This window comes from Trachypithecus francoisi, unplaced genomic scaffold (genome assembly GCF_009764315.1).
Source record: "Trachypithecus francoisi isolate TF-2019V2 unplaced genomic scaffold, Tfra_2.0 Lachesis_group0, whole genome shotgun sequence".
NCBI classification, from domain to species: domain Eukaryota; kingdom Metazoa; phylum Chordata; class Mammalia; order Primates; family Cercopithecidae; genus Trachypithecus; species Trachypithecus francoisi.
The window spans coordinates 138,768,484-138,794,316 of record NW_022681453.1 but is presented as its reverse complement, the minus strand read 5'-3'; the positions used below and the strand labels follow the sequence as shown (position 1 = coordinate 138,794,316).

The 25,833-nt window shown below is 38.7% G+C and overlaps 1 protein-coding gene across 9 annotated transcripts in view; it reads left to right on the top strand.

Moving 5' to 3' along the window:
• The window catches only part of ULK4 (unc-51 like kinase 4), a 735,134-nt gene that overhangs the window by 544,724 nt on the left and 164,577 nt on the right, over positions 1-25,833 (top strand). The window lies entirely within an intron of this gene.

Here is a 25,833-nt window from a genome sequence, read left to right as displayed (position 1 = left end):
AGCATGATTTATAATCCTTTGGGTATATACCCAGTACTGGGATGGCTGGGTCAAATGGTATTTCCAGTTCAAGATCCTTGAGGAATCACCACAGTGTCTTCCACAATGGTTGAACTAGTTTACAGTCCCACCAACAGTGTAAAAGTGTTCCTATTTCTCCACATCCTCTCCAGCACCTATTGTTTCCTGACTTTTTAATGATCACCATTCTAACTGGTGTGATTTTGGTTTGCATTTCTCTGACGGCCAGTGATGAGAAGCATTTTTTCATATGTCTGTTGGTTGCATAAATGTCTTCTTTTGAGAAGTGTCTGTTCATATCCTTCGCCCACTTTTTAATGGGATTGTTTGCTTTTTTTCTTGTAAATTTGTTTGAGTTCTTTGTAGATTCTGGATATTAGCTCTTTGTTAGATGAGTAGAGAAAGCAGGAAAGATCTAAAATTGACACCCTAACATCACAATTAAAAGAACTGGAGAAGGAAGAGCAAACACATTCAAAAGCTAGCAGAAGGCAAGAAATAACTAAGATCAGAGTGGAACCAAAGGAGCTAGAGACACAAAAAACTCTTCAAAAAAATCAATGAGTCCAGGAGCTGGTTTCTTGAAAAGATCAACAAAATTGATAGACCACTAGCAAGACTAATAAAGAAGAAAAGAGAGAAGAATCAAATAGATGCAATAAAAAATGATAAAGGGGATATCACCTCCGACCCCACACAAGTACAAACTATCATCAGAGAATACTATAAACACTTCTATGCAAATAAACTAGAAAATCTAGAAGAAATGGATAAATTCCTGAACACATACACATACACCCTCCCAAGACAAAATCAGGTAGAAATTGAATCGTTGAATAGACCAAAGCAGGCTCTGAAATTGAGGCAATAATTAATAGGCTACCAACCAAAAAAAGTCCAGGACCAGACAGATTCACAACCGAATTCTGCCAGAGGTACAAGGAGGAGCTGGTACCATTCCTTCTGAAACTATTCCAGTCAATAGAAAAAGAAGGAATCTTTCCTAACTCATTTCATGAGGCCAACATCATCCTGATACCAAAGCCTGGCATAGACACTACAAAAAAGAGAATTTTAGACCAATATCCCTGATGAATATCAATGCAAAAATCCTCAATAAAATACTGGCAAACTGAATCCAGCAGCACATCAAAAAGCTTATCCACCATGATCAAGTGGGCTTACTCCCTGGGATGCAAGACTGGTTCAACCTACACAAATCAATAAACATAATCCAGCATATAAACAGAACCAAAGACAAAAACCACATGATTATCTCAATAGATGCAAAAAAGTTCTTTGACAAAATTCAGCAGCCCTTCATGCTAAAAACTCTCAAAGTCTCAGGATACAAAATTAATGTGCAAAAATCACAAGCATTTTTATATACCAGTAACAGACAAGCAGAGAGCCAAATCAGGAATCAACTTCCATTCACAATTGCTTCAAAGAGAATAAAATACCTAGGAATCCAACTTACAAGGGATGTAAAGGACCTCTTCAAGGAGAACTACAAACCACTGCTCAGTGACATAAAAGAGGACACAAACAAATGGAAGAACATACCATGCTCATGGATAGGAAGAATCAATATCGTGAAAATGGCCATACTGCCCAAGGTGATTTATAGATTCAATGCCATCCCCATCAAGCTACCAAGGAGTTTCTTCACAGAATTGGAAAAAACTGCTTTAAAGTTCATATGGAACCAAAAAAGAGCCCGCATTGCCAAGACAATCCTAAGTCAAAAGGACAAAGCTGGAGGCGTCACGCTACCTGACTTCAAACTATACTACAAGGCTACAGTAACCAAAACAGCATGGTACTGGTACCACAACAGAGATATAGACCAATGGAACAGAACAGAGTCCTCAGAAATAATACCACACATCTACAGCCATCTGATCTTTGACAAACCTGAGAGAAACAAGAAATGGGGAAAGGATTCCCTATTTAATAAATGGTGCTGGGAAAATTGGCTAGCCATAAGTAGAAAGCTGAAACTGGATCCTTTCCTTACTCCTTATACGAAGATTAATTCAAGATGGATTAGAGACTTAAATGTTAGACCTAATACCATAAAAACCCTAGAAGAAAATCTAGGTAGTACCATTCAGGACATAGGCATGGGCAAGGACTTCATGTCTAAAACACCAAAAGCAATGGCAGCAAAAGCCAAAATTGACAAATGGGATCTAATTAAACTAAAGAGCTTCTGCACAGCAAAAGAAACTACCATCAGAGTGAACAGGCAACCTACAGAATGGGAGAAAATTTTTGCAACCTACTCATCTGACAAAGGGCTAATATCCAGAATCTACAAAGAACTCAAACAAATATACAAGAAAAAAACAACCCCATCAAAAAGTGGGGAAAGGATATGAACAGACATTTCTCAAAAGAAGACATTCATACAGCCAACAGACACATGAAAAAATGCTCATCATCACTGGCCATCAGAGAAATGCAAATCAAAACCACAATGAGATACCATCTCACACCAGTTAGAATGGCAATCATTAAAAAATCAGGAAACAACAGTTGTTGGAGAGGATGTGGAGAAATAGGAACACTTTTACACTGTTGGTGGGATTGTAAACTAGTTCAACCATTATGGAAAACAGTATGGCGATTCCTCAAGGATCTAGAACTAGATGTACCATATGACCCAGCCATCCCAATACTGGGTATTTACCCAAAGGATTATAAATTATTCTACTACAAAGACACATGCACACGTATGTTTATTGCGGCACTATTCACAATAGCAAAGACTTGGAATCAACCCAAATGTCCATCTGTGACAGACTGGATTAAGAAAATGTGGCACATATACACTATGGAATACTATGCAGCCATAAAAAAGGATGAGTTTGCGTCCTTTGTAGGGACATGGATGCAGCTGGAAACCATCATTCTTAGCAAACTATCACAAGAAGAGAAAACCAAACACCGCATGTTCTCACTCATAGGTGGGAACTGAACAATGAGATCACTTGGACTCGGGAAGGGGAACATCACACACTGGGGCCTATCATGGGGAGGGGGGAGGAGGGAGGGATTACATTGGGGAGTGATACATGATATAAATGATGAATTGATGGGTGCTGACGAGTTGATGGGTGCAGCACACCAACATGGCACAAATATACATATGTAACAAACCTGCACATTATGCACATGTACCCTAGAACTTAAAGAATAACAAAAATAAATAAATAAATAAATAAAACATACTGGTTGTAAGCTCAATGCAAAACAAATACCTCATATACTTATATAATTTTTGTTTCTCTACCAAGATAATGTTGGTGTTTTAACCAGATATGAATAATGGCCCAAATACAAATGACTAAAAACCGCAAGTTAATTTTTCATAGACTATAATAGATTTGGAGCTAACATTTTGACTTTTGATATATCAGCATTTTTCCTCTGACATGTTACGCTGAAAAAAAGAGTTTTTATGCACTGCATGTTCTCACTCATAGGTGGGAAATGAATAATGAGATCACTTGGACACATGAAGGGGAACATCACACACCAGGGCCTATTGTGGAGAGGGAGAAGAGAGGAGGGATAGCATTAGGAGATATGCCAAATGTAAATGATGAGTTAGTGGATGCAGCACACCAACATGGCACATGTATACATATGTAACAAACCTGCACGTTGTGCACATGTACCCTAGAACTTAAAGTATAATAAAAATAAAAAATTTTAAAAAAAGAAAAAAAAAACAACTCTCAATAAATTCAGTATTGATGGGATGTATCTCAAAATAATAAAAGCTGTATATGACAAATCCACAGCCAGTATCATACTGAATGGGCAAAAACTGGAAGCATTCCCTTTGAAAACTGGCACAAGACAGGGATGCCCTCTCTCACCACTCCTATTCAACATAGTGTTGGAAGTTCTGTCCAGGGCAATCAGGCAAGAGAAAGAAATAAAGGGTATTCAATTAGGAAAAGAGGAAGTCAAATTGTCCCTGTTTGCAGATGACATGATTGTATATTTAGAAGACCCCATTGTCTCAGCCCAAAATCTCCTTAAGCTGATAAGCAACTTCAGCAAAGTCTCAGAATACAAAATCAGTGTGCAAAAATCACAAGCATTCCTATATACCAATAACAGACAAACAGACAGCCAAATCATGAGTGAATTCCCATTCACAATTGCTTCAAAGTGAATAAAATACCTAGGAAGTTCAGTTGTCAGAGACAACAGGCAGTCACAGTGGTGATGACCACCCCTTCCCCCAAGAACTGTGTAATCTTAGGTTGTCTCCAACCAAGTGACCACTGAGAATCTGCACAACTCTGTGCTTGGGAACCAAGGCCCTGGTGGTGTGGGCTCATGACAGGATCTGTGGGTCACATAGATCCATGGAAAAAGCGTGGTTTCCCGGGCAGGGTAGCATGATCACTCACTGCCTCTCTGGCTGGGGATGGGAGCTCCCTTGCCCTGTGTGCCTCCCAGGTGTGCTGTTGTACCACCTCGCTTTTCCTCACTCCCCATGGGTCAAGACAACGGCCTAGTCAGTCCCAGTGAGAGAAGCTGTATACCTCAGTTGCTGGTACAGGGTTCACTTGCTGTTTACATTCTTCTTGGTGGGAGCCTCCAACTGCAGCTGTTCGTATTCGACCATCTTGGCCCCTCCTCCACAAGACACTTTTGAATCTTATAACCAAAAAGCCAAATTTTCAAGTTTCGTTATTCCTCATTTGATGGTCATAGAAACCATGATGCTCTATTATTAGAGTTGTTAAAGGCAGCCTGAGCCCTTCCCATCTTTTCCATTAGTTGTAGCAAGTCTTGGATTTGACCACTAACTGAGGGCGATTACACAGGGTGCCTAGCAAATTTTCCCTTTTTTAAATTTTAGGGGTAGGAAAGACAGATTTATATCAGACATTTGAATTAGAAAACGTACCATAAGTATATTATAACGTACCATAAGTATATATAACAATTCAAGCAGTGATTAAACTGAAGTCTTCCTCTGTCATGACTCCACCCCCAGTGTAACCCATGTTTACATTTGGCATGTGTCCTTGCATCCTTTTCCCTGCTTACTGTCACAAGCACTTATCTCAGTGATTTTCTTTCTTTGGTTTTCGCTTTCATTTCTAAAAATAAGACCATAAACAAGATAGTATACATATTTTTAACTTGCTTTTATTTTTATTTCAATATTAGGGACATCTTTTCCAAGTCTGTACTTACATGTCAAGCTCATTCTTTTTAATAGCGTGGTATTTTATAGTGTGAATGTACAATGGTTTATTTGATTCAAATGTCTTCTGATGGATGGCCATTCAGATTGTTTCTAGTTATTTTCTATTATAAATGTAGTACAAAACACATCTTTGTGTGGTACTTCTGAATTTCCTTTGATTAGATAAACTCCAGAAGTGAGATCATTAGATATAAACACATTTTTATTTTATAAGTACTAATTACCATATAACTTCTCAAAAGATTCTAACAGTTTATATTCTAATTAAACAGTGTATAAATGTACCTGCTTTACTACATCTTCAGCAGCACTGCATTTCCTGAGTCTTAAAAATTTTGTGTCCATTTGATATGTAAAAATGACATATCACAAACTTTCAATTTGGACTGTGGCTATAGCGGTAAGAAAGAGAAAGGAAATACAGGCATATGAATATGTGTAATGTTAAGGCATTAAATGTGGAAATATAGAGAAGTAGATGATTTTACAGAAAACTATAAATTATCAAAATTGACATCAGAATAGATAAAAATATCAAACCTCAGAGTTCTTAAAAGGTGATCATCTAATGATTTAAGCATCTCAACCTCTATTTAAATAGGAATAGGAATCTGCAAGGTGTAATTTCACCACAAGCAGGTAGAAAAGAAAAGATCCAACAAAGAAACTGCAAGTATTTATAGCCTGTAGCAATTCAAAGATGTGAATATACGTATCACCAAAGCAAACATTGTTAGGTAAGACAACCAATCAGAATTTCTTATGTTTTAAAAGATAAATGTTGATTTCACAGGACATGATCACCCTTTCTGCCTTCTAGGTGTCTTACAAGACTTCTTTATTAGAAATAACACTTTCAAGGACTATTTATGACAGAGAATAGAATCTGCTTTTCCATAGCTGCAGTGAAAGAGGAAACATTTTTCTCTTTAGTATTCTGCTAAGATTTCTCTCACAAGCAGTTAGAAGGGCTGCCAGTTTAAAGGGTAAATACCAGAATTCTGTTAGTTCTTACCAAAAGAAAAAAAAAAACTTCTAATATGAAAAAACAAACAACAAACAAGTGGATCATGGTGATCTGATATTTTGCATCTACAAGATCTTTAAATAGAATGTTGTCAAGCTTAGATGGTTTTATATGTGCATTCAAAATTTTCAAGAAGTAGACAACTCCTATGCTATCTGAATGATTTGGAGTGTAGAGAGAGTTAAAGCTTCCTGGTTCGTTTCCATGAAGCTATAATAAGTCTCATACCATAACCTACTTTAAAACAGCACAGAACAATTGAAGATAACTTTCATTTAGGAATATAGGCAAGAAAATTCCTTCCCCTGAAAAAAGCAAATTAAATCCAGCAGTACGTTACTTAATGTAACCAAATAGGGTTTGATTCTGGAATTCAGGAATCGTTCAAGCGCTAGAAAAACATCATCTAATATTTTAAGAAATTGAAGGCGAACAAAAACATGGTTATAATTATTGATGCTAGAAAGTTCAGCTAGCAATTCTTCGTTTTTTAGAACTCCGTTTAAGATAGCATGAATCTCCCAAACATGTTGAAGATTATTTTCTTAAAGTCAATAGTAAACATTTTAAATAAAGAAACTCTAAATGCATTTTCGTTAAAATTGCAAAAGAAGAATGCCACTACTAGTCAACAGTGATGGGGAGTGTGGGGGTGGTATGGTATAGGTAATGCTGTAAGATGAGAGAAATAAATCTGCAGTCTGAAATCATTATCTGCAGTTAATAAGATTTTTATACCTAGAAAAAAGAAATTACAACAAAAAATTCGTTGGTCCTAAACAGCAAATTTTAGTAAGCAGGCATTATATAATACACAGAAATTAATAGCCTTTCTTTTGTTTCTTTCTTTTTTTTGAGACGGAGTCTCACTTATTTGTTTCCCAAGCTGGAGTACAGTGGCGTGATCTCAGCTCACTGCAACCTCTGCCTCCCAGGTTCAAGCGATTCTTCTGCCTCAGCCTCTTGAGTAGCTGGGACTACAGCCATGCACCACCACGCCCAACTAATTTTTGTATCTTTAGTAGAGACAGACTCTCACCTTGTTGGCCAGGCCGGTCTCAAACTCCTTACCTCAAGTGATTTGCCTGCCTCAGCTTCCCAAAGTGTTGAGATTATGGGTGCAAGCCACCGCATCTGGCCGGATTTTTTTTTTTTTTTAATACTGACATTAAATTGAAAGAACCAGACTGGGCACGGTGGCTCACACCTGTAATCCCAGCATTTTGGGAGGCCCAGGCAGGCATATCACCTGAGGTCGGGAGTTTGAGACTAGCTTGGCCAACATGGTGAAGTGGTATCTCTACTAAAAATATAAAAATTAGCCAGGCATCATAGTGGGTGCCTGTGTAGGCCCAGTTGCTTGGGAGGCCAAGGCAGGAGAATCGCATGAACCCAGGAAGTGGAGGTTGCAGTGAGCCGAGATTGTGCCACTGCACTCCAGCCTGGGCAACAGAGTGAGACTCCATCTCAAAAAAATATACAAAGAAAAAGAAAAAAAAAAAGAAAGAAAGGAAAGAAAGAAAGAAAGAACTGGAAATGGGGGAAAATCCCTTTCATAGAAGTGTGAAATCATCCTATAAAATGGCCAAAAATAAAGATAACAAGAAAATACAAGTCATAATTACTTGTACATGGTAACTATAGGAAAAATTTGAAGATGTAAAATATGATGTAAATGAAATCACAGATGTGCCAGGTACGTGGTGGGAAGACTACCATTAAAAATATGAATTCTTCCAAAATTAAAATAGAAATTTAAAGTAATTATAATCTCACCAACCTTTTTTTTTTTAAGTGTATTAAAGATTATCCTACAAAATAAATATGAGAGACTAACCAAGAAAATTTTGAGCAGAAAGCCCCCGTTTTGTTACTCTTTTTTTCCTTACATTTATCTCCTGTCTCTCACAGGACCTCTTTAGAGAAAAATAGAGGAACTCAAAAAGGAATAAACTGACATTAATGAAGGGAAAGCGGAAAAGAAAGTCAGTGGCAGATTAAGATTTCAACCTACTTCTGGGAGACAGGAGGCATATGGAAGCCTTTGACACAGGGCGGAGGAAGCCCAGTGCCAAAACACCCTGTGAGGGGTCACAGCAGCGGTGGGCAGTGGCTTTCCCACAGAAACCCCACAGCACCCCTGGCCTCAGGAGGAGATGGAAAGGGGGCATTTTCAGAAGTCTATAAGGAACAGCTCTGCCATTTCATCCCTCTTACGCCCTTCCTCAGTTATTGCATGCCAGAGACCAAGCAGCCCAGCACGTGCCCCTGTGCCTTCACAGTGATGCCAGCACTTTTCTCCAGCGAAGCTGAAGCTGAGCAGAAATCAGACAGTACCCCAGAGTAAAGTAGTCCTGATTTTCTGCAGAGTGCCGATGGTAGAAGTGATGGTGAGGTTTCCCTAAGGAGAAACTTTCCAAGCTCCACCGCCACCACTGCAGGGCAGTGTTACCGCCGCTACAGGGCGGTGTTACCACCTGTAACCACAGGTGATGTCATTCAGCTGCTTGCTTTCCCTGGTGTCTGTGCTTTGAGGATTTCCAAATTTGTATCTTTAGCCATGACCTGTCCCCTGAATTCCATTCTTATAAATCTGTTGCCTAAATAATACCTCCATGAGAGTGTCTGAGCCAGTGGTGGTGTGAGCCATAGGATGGTGATCTGATTGACCTTTTTGCAGGCTCCATGTTATCCTACTCTCCTCTCTGACCTTGTTTTCTAGCCTCTCTCTGCACATTCAGTGAGTCATGCTGCCTCCCTGCTGGTCCTTAGAAACACCAAGCACACTGCTGTCAATGGGGCTTTTTTTCTCCCCAACATTTTTATTATGAAAGTTTTCAAACAGAAAAGCTGAAAGAATTTCAGACTGACCAGCTTACAGTAAGCACATATATAATTGCCACCTGCATTGTTTAACAGTTTTCTACATTTATTTTATCATTTATCCATTTATCTATCAATCCATCTTACTTTTTGATGCATTCTAAAGTAATGCCACAGGACTTTTGAACTCGGTGTTCTAACCTCTTAAGGCTGTTTCCTCCAACATTCACATGGCTCTTTCCCTCACTTGCATCGGCTGTCTGTCCAAAGAACATTTGTCAAAGAACCCTTTTCTAACAACTCTATGTAAAATGGCCTGACATTTTATAATGTGCCCATTCATGCACTGTCTGCCAGCCACTCTAGAGTGAGAGCTCCACGAGGGAGGGGCTTCACCTGTGTAGTCCACCTGTTCCTTTAGCATCAGGACAATGCCTGACTCGTAGTAGGTGCATTTGTCAGAAACTTCAAGTTCTCCATCAATATCCATTCTCCTATAAATACTGTAGGGACTGCAAAACTCTACCTCCATGCTCTTAGGGTCCTGAGTGGTCCCAAGAATTAAATTGACATGAGATAGATTAAAAGCATACACATTTCTTAAGAATAGGTTTTTACATGTCATGGGAGTTCTCATAAGGAAATGAAGACTAGATTAGGAAATGAAGACCAGAAGAAATAGTTAAAGCAGTCACTTACATGCTGAACTGGACAAAGAGTAGTACAGTTGACCCTTGAACAATACGGGTATGAACTGTGCAGGTCCACTTATATGTGGACTTTTACAAACTTTTTGCAGATTTGAGACAGTTTGAAAAAACTTGCAAACTGTGTAGCCTAGAAATACCCACCCCATTAAGAAAAAAAGTATGTCATGAATGTATAAGATACATGCAGTACTAGTCTATGTATAAATTGACTGTTTATGTTATCAGTAAGGCCTCCAATCAACAGTAGGCTATTAGTAGTTAAGTTTGGGGGAAGTCAAAAGTTATATGCAGATTTTGGACCGTGTTAGGAGCACAGGGTTAGTGCTCCTAACCCTGTGTTGTTCAAGAGTCAACTTGTAGTTGTGAAAATGTGGTAAGGCAAAGGAGCATGGACTAAGGTAGATTATTGGGTATGGAAGTAACTAGGAAGGTAAGGGTTACTTTAACAAGGCTTGTTAGAACAGAATTCCCTTAGCCTCAACTTGCTCATCCTTAATGATAAGATGTGTTATCTTTCGCATGGGAATTTCATCTCCTGCTTTTGAAAAACAGCCCGAAAGTCAGAGTGATCTTTTTGCGCCTGATGTTTTTTAAGTGGCTTTAACTTAAATAGTAGACAATATACAGGAGTAGTTAGTATGTTTTTAGCTCTTTCAATAGCCAGAATAAAAACTACATTTCCCAGCCTCCCTTTTGCCTTGACGTGACCATATGACTGACCAAAGTCAAGCCAGTGAGAAGCGAACAGAAGTGATATGTGTCACCTCTGGTATCAGCTCTTAAAAGAACTGCGTGTGTGCTCACCTGCCTTTTCTGTCCTTCCTGCTGCCCAGATGGGAGGAGCCTCTGTGTACCTCAAAAAGTAACAGGCACCCAGGGTTTGCAGAGTCAGCCTGTCTGCATTAAGTACAGTCAGTTATCTGCCTTCTTGGAGCTCTCCCAGGGAGAGCCTTACTGCTCAGAGATGTGTTTTCCCCTACACTAGGCTAACCCTGGCCTTTTGTGAGCTCTTCATACCTAGTCACAACCTCCTCTAACCCCATACCTCTCCTCAGGAAGCTACCTGAGTCACATTTTCCTCCCTCTTTCAGGTGTTTCAGCTATGTTTTGTCACCATGTCTTTCCTGAGCTTCTAGACATATTCCCATTCCTTTACCAGGCTCTCTTCCCTGACAGTTTCACTGATGATCTCTCCTTACTAGACCCCTAACATCCTTATCTTAGCTCAGTTACTAGTAGAAAGCTTTTTCTCCCTTCCAGAATCACATCTATGTCTGATGTCTCTGGAGTTTCTCCTGGAACAAGTGCTGTGCAGAACAGAATGATTCAGTGCATCAACGTACCCGTCACTCTTGACTGTCTCTCACGTGCATAGAGGCAGAAGAGAGTGGGTTTCCAGGTGGTCACTCCTTGGCCCCCAGTAGCCTCCTGTTAGCTCTAATGCATTCCATGTCTTCACCTGGTGCTCCTCAAGGACTGTAACCATGGCGTCCTTTTGGTAATGTTCCTATCACATGTACATTTTAGTGCATTTTCAGCTAAGCAAATGCTTTAATTCCTTATTCTGACTCTAGTCTCTTTCATGCCCAAATGCTGTCTCGTTTGGACAAACTTGGGTCCCCCTTTCTCCCTCCGTTTCCTCCTGGGTAATTAAAGTAGGTACATTGGTCACGTGTTTCCCTGTTTCACATGGGGCATTTCAGGCCCAGTGTTGCAGCCCTTTCTTTCCCACAGGCATCCCTAGTTCCTTACTAGGCTCTGTTTCCTAATAATTTTATTGTGGATCTCTTTTCTCCTTTTCTTTTTTCTTCCAGCACTATAGTAAACTTCTGTAGTATCACTAAGTATTACCTATGTCACTCTGGAAATTTGACCATTTTTCTGTATTCAAAGAGAAGAGCCACTAGAAGCAAATAGTTTTGTTTTGAGGGGTATAGCAGTTGAAAAATCAAATGCTTGAAAGAGGCCTTTTGTTACATGAGGGCGTCATTCTAGGTATGAAGAAATTGGGAGGGCGGGGACCTAGGAGAGTCCCTGCCAGGCTAAGCTCTGCTCAGCACTTGCCACAAAGTAATGAGGACCTGTGGTGATCACTTCTGATTTTACAGAAAAAATATAGGAAATATGAGTTTTTATGTGAAATATTCCAATTTTTAAATGTTGGAAACCGATATTAAATCTTTAAAATATGCGAGACCGACTAAAACAAGTCTGTGGTGACAAATTTGTCCCAGGGCCTACCAGTTTACATCTCCTCTGTCAGGTCTTGAAGCTCTTGTCCTAGACCCACACCTTTTATTTATGTGTTCAACACAGTGTTCCTATTGTTACTGCAGTATCAGAATGGTCATTTTCATAGAAATGTGTGACTTTTCAGTGTGATTTTATAAAGATCATAAAGCCACATTTTTTCCTAGAGGGGAGTTACTTTATGAAAATCATTGGAACAATAATGTTTGACATATAAAAATTCACATTATTTGCATTACTTGAGGGTATTTCTTTTCTCACTGTTCTTTGGCTCCGGATCACTTGCCATTGGGGTGTTTTCATCAGCACGCTTAATTTGGCACATCATTTGCTGGCTGCGGTCTACCAGGTACACAAGACAGGCGGAGAGTCAGCTTCCATGGGCTGAGACAAATTGATGGAATGGTCATTTCTAGGAGTGACGAGTGGTCCGAATAGTGAAAAGGAAGAGGTGCTCCTGCATTGCAGAATGGCTTTGGTGGTGGGAGAGGCAGAGTGGGAATAAGATGAGGATCTTTGTATTAGGAGGCCAGGGAAGAACTCTCTTGGGAGGTGACCTTTCAACTGAGTCATGTTTATGTGGAGGCACCCTTCTGAAAATAGACAGTGAACACCCAGGCAGAGGAGATTGCAGATGCAAATACCCTGAGCGGCACCATGCCTGGTAAATTTAGAGGAGTGAGGGAAGGCCAGTGTTTAGGCTTAATGTGCAAGGGGCAGAAGTGGGTCCTGGTCAGATGGGGAAATGGATTGTAGGAGCCCAATGGAGCATAGTAGAGCATTGGTTACTTCTTGAGTGGCTGTCTCAAACCCATGTCACTCATCCAGTGGTGGCAGAATCCACCTGAATGTCTAAAGTAGGGAGAGCAGAAAAGACATGGTCAGGCCAGAGCTTTTCCACAGAACTCAGCATCCTAGCATTCACTGTTAACACATTTATCCTCTGTGGTTTCTGAAACTTCGTTGCTTCAGTAGGATTGTTTAAATCTCCTGTATTGATGGTTATGACTTTTTAAATGAGTGATGCTTTCCACTTCTTTCGTTATTGACATGAAACTGTCTGTTCATAATATACGTGGAAAGAGCCTTAGGAAAGTTAATTAGGACAATGCAGGAGGCCCAGAAGGGAAGGTTGAGCTTACCTATCTGTGATTTTCAACTTGTTTTTACGTTTCTTTTTTAACACCCTGGTACTCTATTCTGTGATATGTAGACTTAAAACTAAATTAGTAAAAAAAAAAATGGTGACAGGTTTTCTGCCTTCTAAATTCCCACATTTAAAAATATGGTGTACCTGGGATCGAAGGAGACCAAGTATCCTTCTGAAGAGAAAGGGGACAGTGTCAAGGCCCTGGGCAAATAGTGTTTCCTTGAGCTGTGTCATCTGGAATTACCACCATTCATCAGCTTAATAATATTTTCTGCTGCCTCTTCAGCTGAGTTTGGGCAGGAGTGATATATGAAAGTGAAGCGGAACAGTATTGATGGCCTAATGGGAAATCTTTTGTTAAAGATGTCCTAACAACATGGACGAGTCTCTTCAAGTGCTTTTTGGTAGTATAAAAAAGGTAGAATTAAGTGATTATTTTTTTTCTTTCTTGGCTAGTTAATATCTTTTCTGAAAATAAATATTTTCATATACTTTTTGACAAAGCACTGCACCAGGCATTATTTTTAAAATAGAATATAAAATGTGAAAGATTTTGAAATGCATTATATTGTGTAGATTGGATAATAGGAAGTAAATACAACACAACTGTGATTTTAATTTGTTGTAGAACAGGTTTTAAAATTCAAATGTAAGTTTACTATGAAGTATTTCCAAGTTGTATGTGTATATTCTTTTATATATCATCTCTCCAAATAAAGCATTTGAGGTGGCTAATAAGAATGCTTGTAATAAAGTTAGGTTTGACAGAAAAAACTTGTGAGATTTGGTATTGAGATTGTGTTGAATCTATAAAGTAATTTGGGGAAAATATTGGGAACAATATCAAGTTATCTGACTCGTGAACACGGTATAGCTTTCCATTTATTTAAATCCTTTTTACTTTCAGCAATATTTTGTATTTTTCATATATATATCCTTCATCCTGTGTCAGATTTATCCCTAAGCATTTCCCATTTTTTTATGGTATTATACTGGTATTGTTTTAATTTCAATTTCTGATTGCTACTTACATGAATATCACAATTGATTCTGTGTGTTTTTCTTGAATCCTGCAACTTTGTTAAACTCACTCATGGACTCTAGTACCTTGTTTGTTAATTACATCTGATTTTCGTTTTTTGTTTTGTTTTTGAGATGGAGTTTCACTCTTTTTGCCCAGGCTGGAGTACAATGGCACAATCTCGGCTCATTGCAACCTCCGCCTCCCGGGTTCAAGCGATTCTCCTGCCTCAGCCTCCCTAGTAGCTGGGATTATAGGCATGTGCCACCACGCCCGGCTAATTTTGTATTTTTAGTAGAGACGGGGTTTCTCCATGTTGGTCAGGCTGGTCTCGGACTCCCGACCTCAGGTGATCCGCCCGCCTCGGCCTCCCAAAGTGCTGGGACTACAGGCGTGAGCCACCGCGCCCGGCCACATCTGATTTTCTACATACAGGATCAGACTTACTCAAGTAAAGTTACTGTACTACTACTTTTCCAATCTGGATACATCTGGTGGAGCGTCAGGTAGGGGGTGTGCTGATTGCATTGGCCAGAATTTTCCAAACAGTGGTGAGAGGAGACATCCTGTCGGTCTTTGTAATCTCAGGGGAAAGCATTCAGTCTCCTACACAACCTTTATCAGGTTGAGGAATGTCCACGAAAAGGGGAGTGGGGAAGGCTTCCAGATTATAGCTAGATCGAAAATTTTTCTGATTGGCAATTGGTTGAAAGAGTTATTATCAATAGAAAGTTTGCCAGGCATGGTGGCTCATGCCTGTAATCCCAGCGCTTGGGGAGGCCAAGGCAGGTGAATCACCTGAGGTCAGAAGTTTGAGACCAGCCTGGCCAACATGGTGAAACCCTGTCTCTACTAAAAATACAAAAATTAGATGGGCGCAGTGGCACCTGTAATCCCTGTAATCCCAGCTACTCAGGAGGCTGAGGCAGGAGAATCGCTTGAACCCGGGAGGCAGAGGTTGCAGTGAGCCGAGATAGCGCCACTGCACTCCAGCCTGAGTGACAGAGTGAGACTCTGTCTCAAAATGAAAAAAAAAAAAAGGAATGTCTGGGTTATGATAAGAGGTTGTGGAGAACAAAGTTTTATCATGCAGATAAAGCCTCTAAGTAGCAGACTTCACAGAGAATAGATTGTAAATGTTTCTTATCAGACCAAAGGTATGTGTTGATGTTAACGCTGAAGGGTATAACAAGGCATGTCTAGACCCCCCACTTCCCTGAACCAGTCTTTCAGGTTCAGTTATAGAGTGCCCTGGCAGAGGAGAAGACTATTCAGATGTTTGGGGGACCTTAGGATTTTGTTTTTGGTTTACAAGAAGTTCCCTTCCACCCCTAGTTCACGTTGTAAATAGGTGTTGGATATTGTCAAATACTTTTTCTATTGAGATGATCTTGTGATTTGGGGTACATTGTTATGGGTTAACTTGTGTCCTTTGGAAAAGATATGTTGAAGTCCTAACCTCCACTCCTCTAGAATATCCTTATTTGTAAACAGTGTTCTTGCAGATATAGTTAGTTAAGATGAGGTTACACTGGGGTATGGTGGGTCCCTAATCCAATATGACTGGTGTCGTTTTGAGAAGACAGCCATGTAGAGACAAAGACACTTGGAAGAATGGCATTTACTTATGCTGTCTTTGTCTAGTTTTGTTTCATTTTTCCCTGTCCCTGGTGGTAGGTGACTGTCTAGTTTGGGTATCAGGATAATATTGAACTCAGAGAATGAATTAGGAAGTATTTCTTCCTTTTCAGTTTTCTTGAAGACTTCGTGTACAATTAGCATCTTTTTTAAAACAACAGTTTTATCGCACAGTAATTCACATACCATAAAATTAACCTCTCAAAAGTACATAATTCAATATTTTTGTATATTGTACAACCATTATTTAGTTCCAGAATATTTTCATCATCCCCAACAGCAACCTCATACTCATTAAAAGTCATTCCCCATTCCCTCCCCTCTACAACTCTAGTCAATCACTAATTTACTTTCTGTTTCTATAAATTGGCCTTTTTTGGTATTTCATATATATGGAAATATATAATTTGATTTTTTTGTTCTCTTAGCTTTATGTTTTCAGGATTCATTCATGTTTGTTGCATGGATCGATGCTTCATTCCTTGTTATCCCTGAATAATATTCCATTATATGAGTGTATCGCATTTGTGTATCCATTCATCAGTTGATGGACATTTCAGTTGTTTTCACTTTTTGGCTATTATGAATAACATTGCTATGAACATTTGCATACAAATTGCTATGTAAACATAGACTTTGTTTTGTTCAGTATATACCTGGGATCTGGGTCATATGGTAAATCTATGTCTAACCTTTAAAGGAACTGCCAGACTGTTTTCCAGAGTGCCTGCACCATTAACATTTCCACTAGCAGTATATGAGGGTTTCAGTTTCTCCACATACTCACCAGCTGCTTGATACTGTCTGTGTTTTTGATTGTAGTCCTTCTGTGGAGTATGAAGTGATATCCCATGGTGGTTTTAATTTGCATTTTCTTTTCTTTTCTTTTTTTTTTTTTGAGACTGGGTCTTGCTCTGTCACCCAGGCTGGAGTACAGTAGCATGATCTCTGCTCACTGCAACCTCCGCCTCCCGGGTTCAAACAATTCTTCTGACTCAGCCTCCCAAGTAGCTGGGACTACAGGTGCGTGCCACCATGCCCAGCTAATTTTTGTATTTTTAGTAGAGATGAGGTTTCACCATGTTGACCAGGCTGGTCTCAAACTCCTGACCTCAGGTGATCTGCCCGCCTCGGCCTCCCAGAGTGCTGGGATTACAGGTGCGAGCCACTGTGCCCAGCCGTTAATTTGCATTTTCTTGATGGCTAATGATATTGAGCATCTTTTCCTGTTCTTATTGTCTATTTTCATACCTTCTTTGGAGAAATATCTGTTAAAATCTTTTGCTCTTTAAAAAATCGGATCATTTTTTAAATTAGTGAGTTGTAAGAAATACTATATCTCATGTATATACAAGTCCCTTATTAGGTATCAGATTTATAAAATATTTCTCTTGTGGGTTGTCTTTTTACTTTCTTGGCTATATCCTTTATAGCAAATCAGTTTTAGATTTTGATGAAGTCTAGTTTATCTATTTTTTCCTTTTGTTGCTTGTGCTATTAGCATCATACATAAGAAACTGTTGTCTAACCTAAGTTCACAAGACTTGCTCCTGTGTTATCTATATGTTTTATACATTTATTTATTTATTTATTTTTGAGATGGAGTCTTGCTCTGTTACCCATTCTAGAGTGCAGTGGCGTGATCTCCACTCACTGCAACCTCTGCCTCCTGGACTCAATCCATCCTCTCACCTCAGCCTTCTGAGAAGTTGGGACTATAAGTGTGTGCCACCATGTCTGGCTAATTTTTGTATTTTTTGTAGAGATGGGGTTTCGCTACGTTCCCCAGGCTGTTGTCAAACTCCTGGGCTCGAGCAATGCACCTGCCTTTGCCTCCCAAAGTGCTGGGACTAGAGCGCCCAGCTACATTTAGCTCTTAATTAAGTTTTGATCCATCTTAAGTTAATTTTTATATATGGTGTGGTGTGGGGTCCAATGTCATTTTTTTGTATGTCCAGTTGTCTCAGCACCATTTGTAGAGAATACTATTTTCCCCCTATTGAATTGTCTTGGCACTGTTGTTAAAACTAATTGACGTATATGTAAAAGTTTGTCTGGGCTCCTAATTCTATTTCATTGGTCTCTAGATCTATCTTATGCCAGTACCACATTTGTTGGATTACTGTTGCTTTGTAGTAAATTTTAAAATTAGGAAGTAGGAATCCTCCAACCATGCTCGTCCTTTGTAATGTTATTTTGGCTATTCTTGGTTCCTGGCATTTCCATATGAATTTTAGTATCAACTTAACAATTTCTGCCAAACAAGACAACTATAATTTTGATAGAGAATGCTTCGAATCTATAGATCAGTTTTGAGTGTGTTGTCATCTTAACAGTGTTCAGTCTTCTGATCCATGAACATGGAAAATTTTCTCATTTATGTAGACTGTCTTTAATTTTTTTTTTTTTTTTTTTAAGATGGAGTCTCACTCTGTCACCTAGGCTGGAGTGCAGTGGCATGATCTTGGCTCACTGCAAGCTCCGCCTCCTGGGTTCACTCCATTCTCCTACCACAGCCTCCCGAGTAGCTAGGACTACAGGCGCCGCCACCACGCCCAGCTAATTTTTTGTATTTTTAGTAGAGACGTGTTAGCCAGGATGGTCTCGATCTCCTGATCTCATGATCTGCCCGCCTTGGCCTCCCAAAGTGCTGAGATTACAGGAGTGAGCCACCGCACCCAGCCTAATTTTTCAAAATGTTTTTACAATGTTTTGTACTTTTCAGTATATACTTTTTGCTGCCTTTATTCCTAAATATGCCATTCGTTTTAACGCTATTACAAATGAAATTATTTTCTTAATTTCAACTTTAGGTTATTAATTGTTAGTGTGTGGAAATACAGTTGATTTTTGTATATCGATCTCATACCCTGCCACCTTGATGAACTTGTTTATTTGTCCTAAAAGTTCTTTAAAGGGTTCCTTAGGATTTTCTATGTATAAGATTATATCTTCTGCAAGTAGAGTTTTACTTCTTTTTCGGTGCTTTTTATTTTTCTAGCTAGAGCCTCCATTATAATGATGAATATGGGAAGAGTGGACATCTCTCTTTGTTCATGATCTTAGGGGAAGGGAGTTCACTCTTTTGCCAGTAAGTACGTTAGCAATAAGTTTTTCATAGATGTCCTTTATCAGTTAAGACAGTTACCTTCTGTTCCTAATTTGTTGAATGTTTTTAATAGTTAATTCTGTGAAATGCTTCTTGTGTGACTATTGAGAGGGTCATGTAGTTTTTGTTCTTTATTCTATTGCTGTTGCATGTAACATTGATAGATTTTCACATGTTAAACTAATTTTGAATTCCTAGGATAAATCCCACTTGGTAATGGTCTATAATACTTTTCACATATTGCTGATTTGGTTTGCTACTATTTTGTTGAGGGTTTTGGCATGTCTATTCTTAAGGGATATTGGCCTATAGTGGGTTTTTGTTGTTGTTTTTTGTAATATCTTTGTCTGGTTTGGGTATCAAGGTAGTACTGACCTCAGAGAAAGAGTTCAGAAGTGTTCCCTTTTTCTTAGTTTTGTGGAAGATGGTAGAATTTGTATTATTTTTCCTTAAATGTTTGGTAGAATTCACCAGTAAAGTCATCTGGCTCTTGAGTATGTTTGTTGTTGTTGTTGTTGTTGTTCTTTTGTAGGATGGTTTTTAGCCATAAATTTATTTTCTCTAATGGATAATGTGCTATCCCGGTTATCTGTTGCTTCCTGAATGAGCCTCGGCCTGCATTGTTGTCTCTGTTACTTTGTCCTATCAACTCTAGCTGCCTTGGTCTTGCAGGACTTTTTACTCTGTCTCCTCATCTTAAGGAATCCACTTGGATCCACCTCTGTTGTCCTTCCTTTACATAGGCCTGGAAACTCTCTCAAGTCTCTAATCTGGGACCACAGGAGACCTCTCACCCTATTTGTGTCCCATCTCTTAGGGACCACTGTTCTTCATTGTCTTATGTCTACTGTCTTAAGAACCATTGCTTCATGCATTTTTATGCTAGTTTGTTGTTTCAGGAAGTTGGGTATACCCTTACCTGTTGTGCCAGGGAAAATAGAAAGATGTTATATCTGCACAATATTTATTTTTTGTGGCAAAACAAAACAAAAAAACAAAGACATTTTCAGATCTACAAGGATCCGGGAAATAAACTGCCATTTAAAATATTATGATAAACATCCTCCAGTTATTTGAACTAAAAAATAAAGACGTATTAGAATAAATTGAAATAGAAGCTGGTTTCAGTCTCAACAAGTATCTGAATTCTTGAAAACAGAGAAGGATTAAATGTATCTTACAGGGCTGGGAGAACAGAAAAAGTTTTGATAATGGAAACGAAATGTTGTGCAATTACTAGATGATAGAAAGCAGATGGAACTGAATTGAAATGGTGGTGAAACCTATCACCCAGAACGTATACAGGATAAAACTAAGCAGAAGGTAGGAACAGCTGCAGAAGATCTATAACCTCAGAGTGAGGTAGAACATTGGTAGAGGCCCTAGGCATCTACCAGCCTAATTGAAGGTTAACATTCAAAACAGGCCAATCAGACCCCTCTCCTAATACATGTTGCTCTGCTTTGTGGGACTGCACTGTAGAGAGGGTGAACTGTCTATCTGAGGTGATTTCTAACATGGGGGTTGGCCTAGGGCAGAAGCATTGGGGAGTTTGAGGGAAACACAGAATGCAAATGGGGTGGGCAAACGGGGAAACTCCTTAAAGAAACAGGCACAGACAAATAGGAAGTTCAAGCCAGCTGCCTGTAATAATCTACCCAATCTTCCAGTCATAAAGAAAACCAAAGACCACAAGACATTTGGGAAAGCCTAACAGCAAGATGCAGAAAGACCAAGGAAATAAAGAAAATAGCTGAGCACAGAAGAAGCAAAGATGATAGGAAGTGTAATGGGTTGAATTGTGCCCTCCACACACAGACAAAAGATAATTTTGAAGTTGTAGCCCCCAGTACCTCAGAATGTGACCTTATTTGGAACTGGTGTCTTTCCAGATGTAACTAGTTGAGATAAAGGCAGAGTTGAGAAGGGTAGGCCCCAAATCCAGTGTGACTGGTGTTCTTATAAGAATATGGCCAGGTAAAGACACGGGCACACAAGAACACCATGAAATGATGAGGGAAGATATTGAAATTATGCAACTGCAAGCTAGGGAATACCAAAAATTGCCAGTAAATTACTAGAAGCTAGGAAGAAGCAAAGAAGGATTCACCTATGGGTTTCTGAGGAAGATTGATTTCAGACTTCTATCATCCAGGACTACTTGACAGTAAATTTCTATTGTGTATGACACCCAGTTAGTGGTACTTTGCTATGGCAGCCCTGGGAAACTAATAATAAATCAGGGAGTAAAATAAATTTAATCATCATGACTGGAAAAATAGAATGTTCAAGTAACCCACAGGAAGGTAGAAAAAAGAGAATGAGCAGAATGAGAAACAGGAAACAGAAGACAAATAATAAAATTGCACGTTAGACTTAAGCCCTAGTTCCCCAGTATTTGCCTTAAATGTAAATGGTCTAAATGCACCAATTATAGGACAGATATAACTGCCCAAGCAATTTTCAGATTCAACGCTATTCCTGTCAAGCTACTGACATTTTTCACAGAACTAGAAAAAGCCATTCTAAAGTTTGTATGGAACCAAAAAGAGCTCAAATAGCTAAAGCAATTCTAAGCAAAAAGAACAAAGCTGGAAGTATCACATTAACCAACTTCAAACTATACTATAGTGTTGCAGTAACCAAAACAGCATGGTACTGTTAGAAAAACAGACACATAGACCAATGAAACAGAATACAGAACCCAGAAGTAAAGCTGCACACCTACAGCCACCTGATCTTCAACAAAGTCAACAAAAATAAGCAACAGGAAAAGGACTCCCTGTTTAATAAATGGTGCTGGAATAGCTGGCTAGCCATATGCAAAAGAATGAAACTTGACCCCTGTCTTTCACTACATACAAAAATTAACTGAAAACGGATGAAAGATTTAAATGTAGGACCTCAAACTGTAAGAATCCTAGAAGAAAGCCTAGGAAACACCCCTCTGGACATAGGCCCTGGAAAATAATTTAGGACTACATCCTCAAAAGCAATTGCAACACACACAAAAAATTGACAAACAGGACCTAATTAAACGAAAGCGCTTCTGTACAGCAAAAGAAACAGACAACCTAGAGAATGGGAGAAAATATTTGCATGCTACGTATCTGATGAAGGTCTAATATCCAGAATCTATAAAGAACTTAAACAATTGAAAAAGCAAAAAACAAAACAAAAAAACTCATTAAAAAATGGACAAGACTTGAACAGACATTCCTTAAAACAAGACATACAAGTGGCCAGCAAGCATATGAAAAAGTGCTCCACATAATGAGTCATCAGAGAAATGCAAATTAAAACCACAATGTGATACCATCTCTCACCATTCAGAATAGCTGTTATTAAAAAGTTAAAAAACAGATGCTGGTGAGACTGTGGAGAGAAGAGGATGCTTATACACTGTTGGTGGTCATGTAAATTAGTTCAGTCATTATGGAAAGCCATTTGGAGAATTCTCAACTTAAAGCAGAATTACCATTTGACTCAGCAATCCCATTACTGGATACATATCCAAATGAAAACAAATTGTTCTACCAAAAAGACACATGCACTTGTACGTTCATTGCAGCACTATTCACAATAGCAAAGACATGGAATCAACACAGGTGCCCATCACCAGTGGATTGGATAAAGAAAATGTGATACATATACAGCATAAAATACTACACATCCATAAAAAGGAATGAAATTATGTCCTTTGCAGCAACATGGATGGAGTTGGAGGCCATTATGCTAAGTCAATTAACACAGGGACAAAAACCAAATGCCTCAGGTTCTCACTTATAACTTGGAGCTAACCACTGGGTATTCGTGGAAATAAATATGGCAAAAATAGACACTGGGGACTACTAGATGGGGGAGAAAGAGAGGGTGGCAAGGGTTGGAAAACTATTGAATACTATGCTCAGTACCTGGGTGACGGAATCAGTTATACCCCAAACCTTGGCATCATGCAGTATACCCAGGTAACAAACCTGCACATCTACCCCCCGAATCTAAAATAAAGTTGAAATCATTTTTTAAAAATATAGATGATTAGAGTTCTTAGTCCATTTTGTGCTGCTATAACATAATACCAGAGGCTAAGCAATTTATAATGAACAGAAATGTATTGACTCACAGTTCTGAAGGCTTGGAAGTCTGAATCAGGTGGCTGGCATCTGTCAAGGGCCTTCTTGCTGTGTCATAATATGCCAGAAGGCATCACATGAAGGAAGTGCAAAGAGGGCAACAGAGAGAGCATGAGCACACGCACATATGCAGGAGGTAGCCCAAAGTTGTCCTTTTATAAGGAACCTAATCCTGTGATAATGACTCTACTCCCTTTGTGGCAGAATTAAACCATTTATGAGGGTGGAACCCTCATGGCTTACTCACCTCTTAAAGGTTCCACCTCCCAACACTGTTGCACTGGGGATTAAATTTCCTACATATGCTTTTTGGGGAGCACATTCAAACCATAGCAGAGTAACAAAACATGATCCAACAGCATGCTGTCTACAAGAAAACTCAAATATAATGATATAGGCCGGTGAAAGTAAAAGGAAGAAAAATGTATATAATGTAAATATTTTTAAAAGCAGGAGTGGTTATATTATTATCAGATAAAGTCAACTTCAGGGAAAATTACCAGAGGCAGAGAGGGACATTACCTAATGATTAAAAGATCTAGCCACTGAAATGACACAACTAATTTAAATGTATTCATTCCAAACCACAAGACCTCAAAATACATGAAGTAAAAAAAAAATGATAGGGCTAAAAAGATAAATAGACAAGTCAACAATGATAGTTGGAGCTTTCCCACTTACGAATTAATAGAACAACTAGACAAATCAAGAATATAGAAAAATTGAACAATACACTCAACAGGATATAATTGATATATAGAGAGCACTTCACACTACAACAGAATGCACATTTTTTTTCCAGTGCCCATGGAACACGTACCACTAATAGACTGTATCCTAGGTCATAAAAGAAACTTCAAGAAATAGTAAAAGAATTGAAATAATATAGAGCATTGTTCTCTGATAACAATGGAATCAAACTAGAAATCAGTAAGAGAAGGACAATAGGAAAATTTCCAATGTTTAAAAAGTAAACACACTAATAACTCATGGGTCCAAGAGGAAGTCACACAAGTTTTTAAATGCATAGAACTGAATGAAAATGAAAACATCCAAATATGTAGACTACAGCTAAAAGCAGTCCTGAGAGAAAAAACCAAAAGCTTATAGACAAAAGGTGAAAAAGGGAAAGATTTTAAATCAGTAATCTAAGTTCTCACCTCCATAAACTGGAAGAGTAGCAAAGCTAACTCAAAACAAGCTAAAGGGAAGGAATTATAAAGATCAAGCCAGAAATCAATGAAACTGAAACAGGAAAACAATACAGAGAAATCAGTGAAACAAAAAGCTGACCCTGAAAAAGAATCAGTAAAATTGAAAAACCTCTATCCAACTGACAAAGAGGAGAGAGGACAGAAATTATCAATATAAGGGATGAAACAAGAGGTGTCAGTGTATATCAGCCATTTAAAGAATAATAAGGGAAAGCTGTGAACAATTTTATGTTCATAAATTCTGTAACTTGGAAGAAATGAGCCAATTCTTCCAAAACTACCGGAACTCAACCAACATGAACACTTGAATAGTCCTATAATCATTAAAGAAATTGAATTTATAATTTAATACTCCTAAAAAGCAATCTCTGGGCCCAGATGATTTCACTGGAAAATTTTACCAAACAGTTAAAGAAGAATTAAATATCAATTTTATATAATTTCTTTCTCTTTTTTGAGACTCAGTTTTCACTCTTGTTGCCCAGGCTGGAGTGCAGTGGCATGATCTCGGCTCACCACAACCTCTGCCTCCCATGTTCATGTGATTCTCCCGCCTCAGCCTCCCGAGTAGCTGGGATTACAGGCATGTGCCACCACGCCTGGCTAATTTTGTATTTTCAGTAGAGATGGTGTTTCTCCATTTTGGTCAGGCTGGTCTTGAACTCCTGACCTCAGATGATCTGCCTGCCTTGGCCTCCCAAAGTGCTGGGATTACAGACATAAATAGAAGAAGGGACATTTCCCAACTCATTTTATGGGGTTGATATTACCCTGATACTAAACTAAGACAAAGAAAGTCCTCTCCAAAAAAGACTTACAATCAGTAGCTCTTGTAAACTTAGATATAAAACTCCTCAGCAAAATATTAACAAATCGAATACATCCATGCATAAAGAGAATGAGCAGAGTAGGAGTTATTCCAGATGTGCAAGGCTTGTTCAACATTGAAACATCAATTAATGTATTTTACCATATAAACAGGTTAAATATTAAATATTACATGATCATATGGATTGATACAGAAAAAGTAATCGACAAAACCACCAGCATTTATTCCTGGCAAAAAGTTATCAAACTAGGATTAGAGGGGGAATCTTCTCAACCTGGTAAAGGGCATCTATGAAAAATTTACAGCTAGCATGATACTTAATAGTGAATTACTAAATCCTTTCTCCCTAAGATTGGGTACAAGGCAAGAGTGTCTACTCACACTAATCTCATTTAACATCTTTGTGGTGGTTCTAGCCAGTGTAGTAGGGTACGGAAAGAAAGAAAAGGAATACCCATTGGAAAGGAAGAAATAAGCCTATCTGTATTTACAGGTAACACCATTATCTATGTAGTAAATGCCGAAGAATCTTCAAAAAGACTCCTAGAATTAATAAGTGAGTTCAACAAGGTTTCAGGATACAAGATCAATAAACAAAACTCACCAAAATGTATACATTAAATATGTGCAAGTTTTTGTGTATCAATTATACCTCAGTAAAAAATC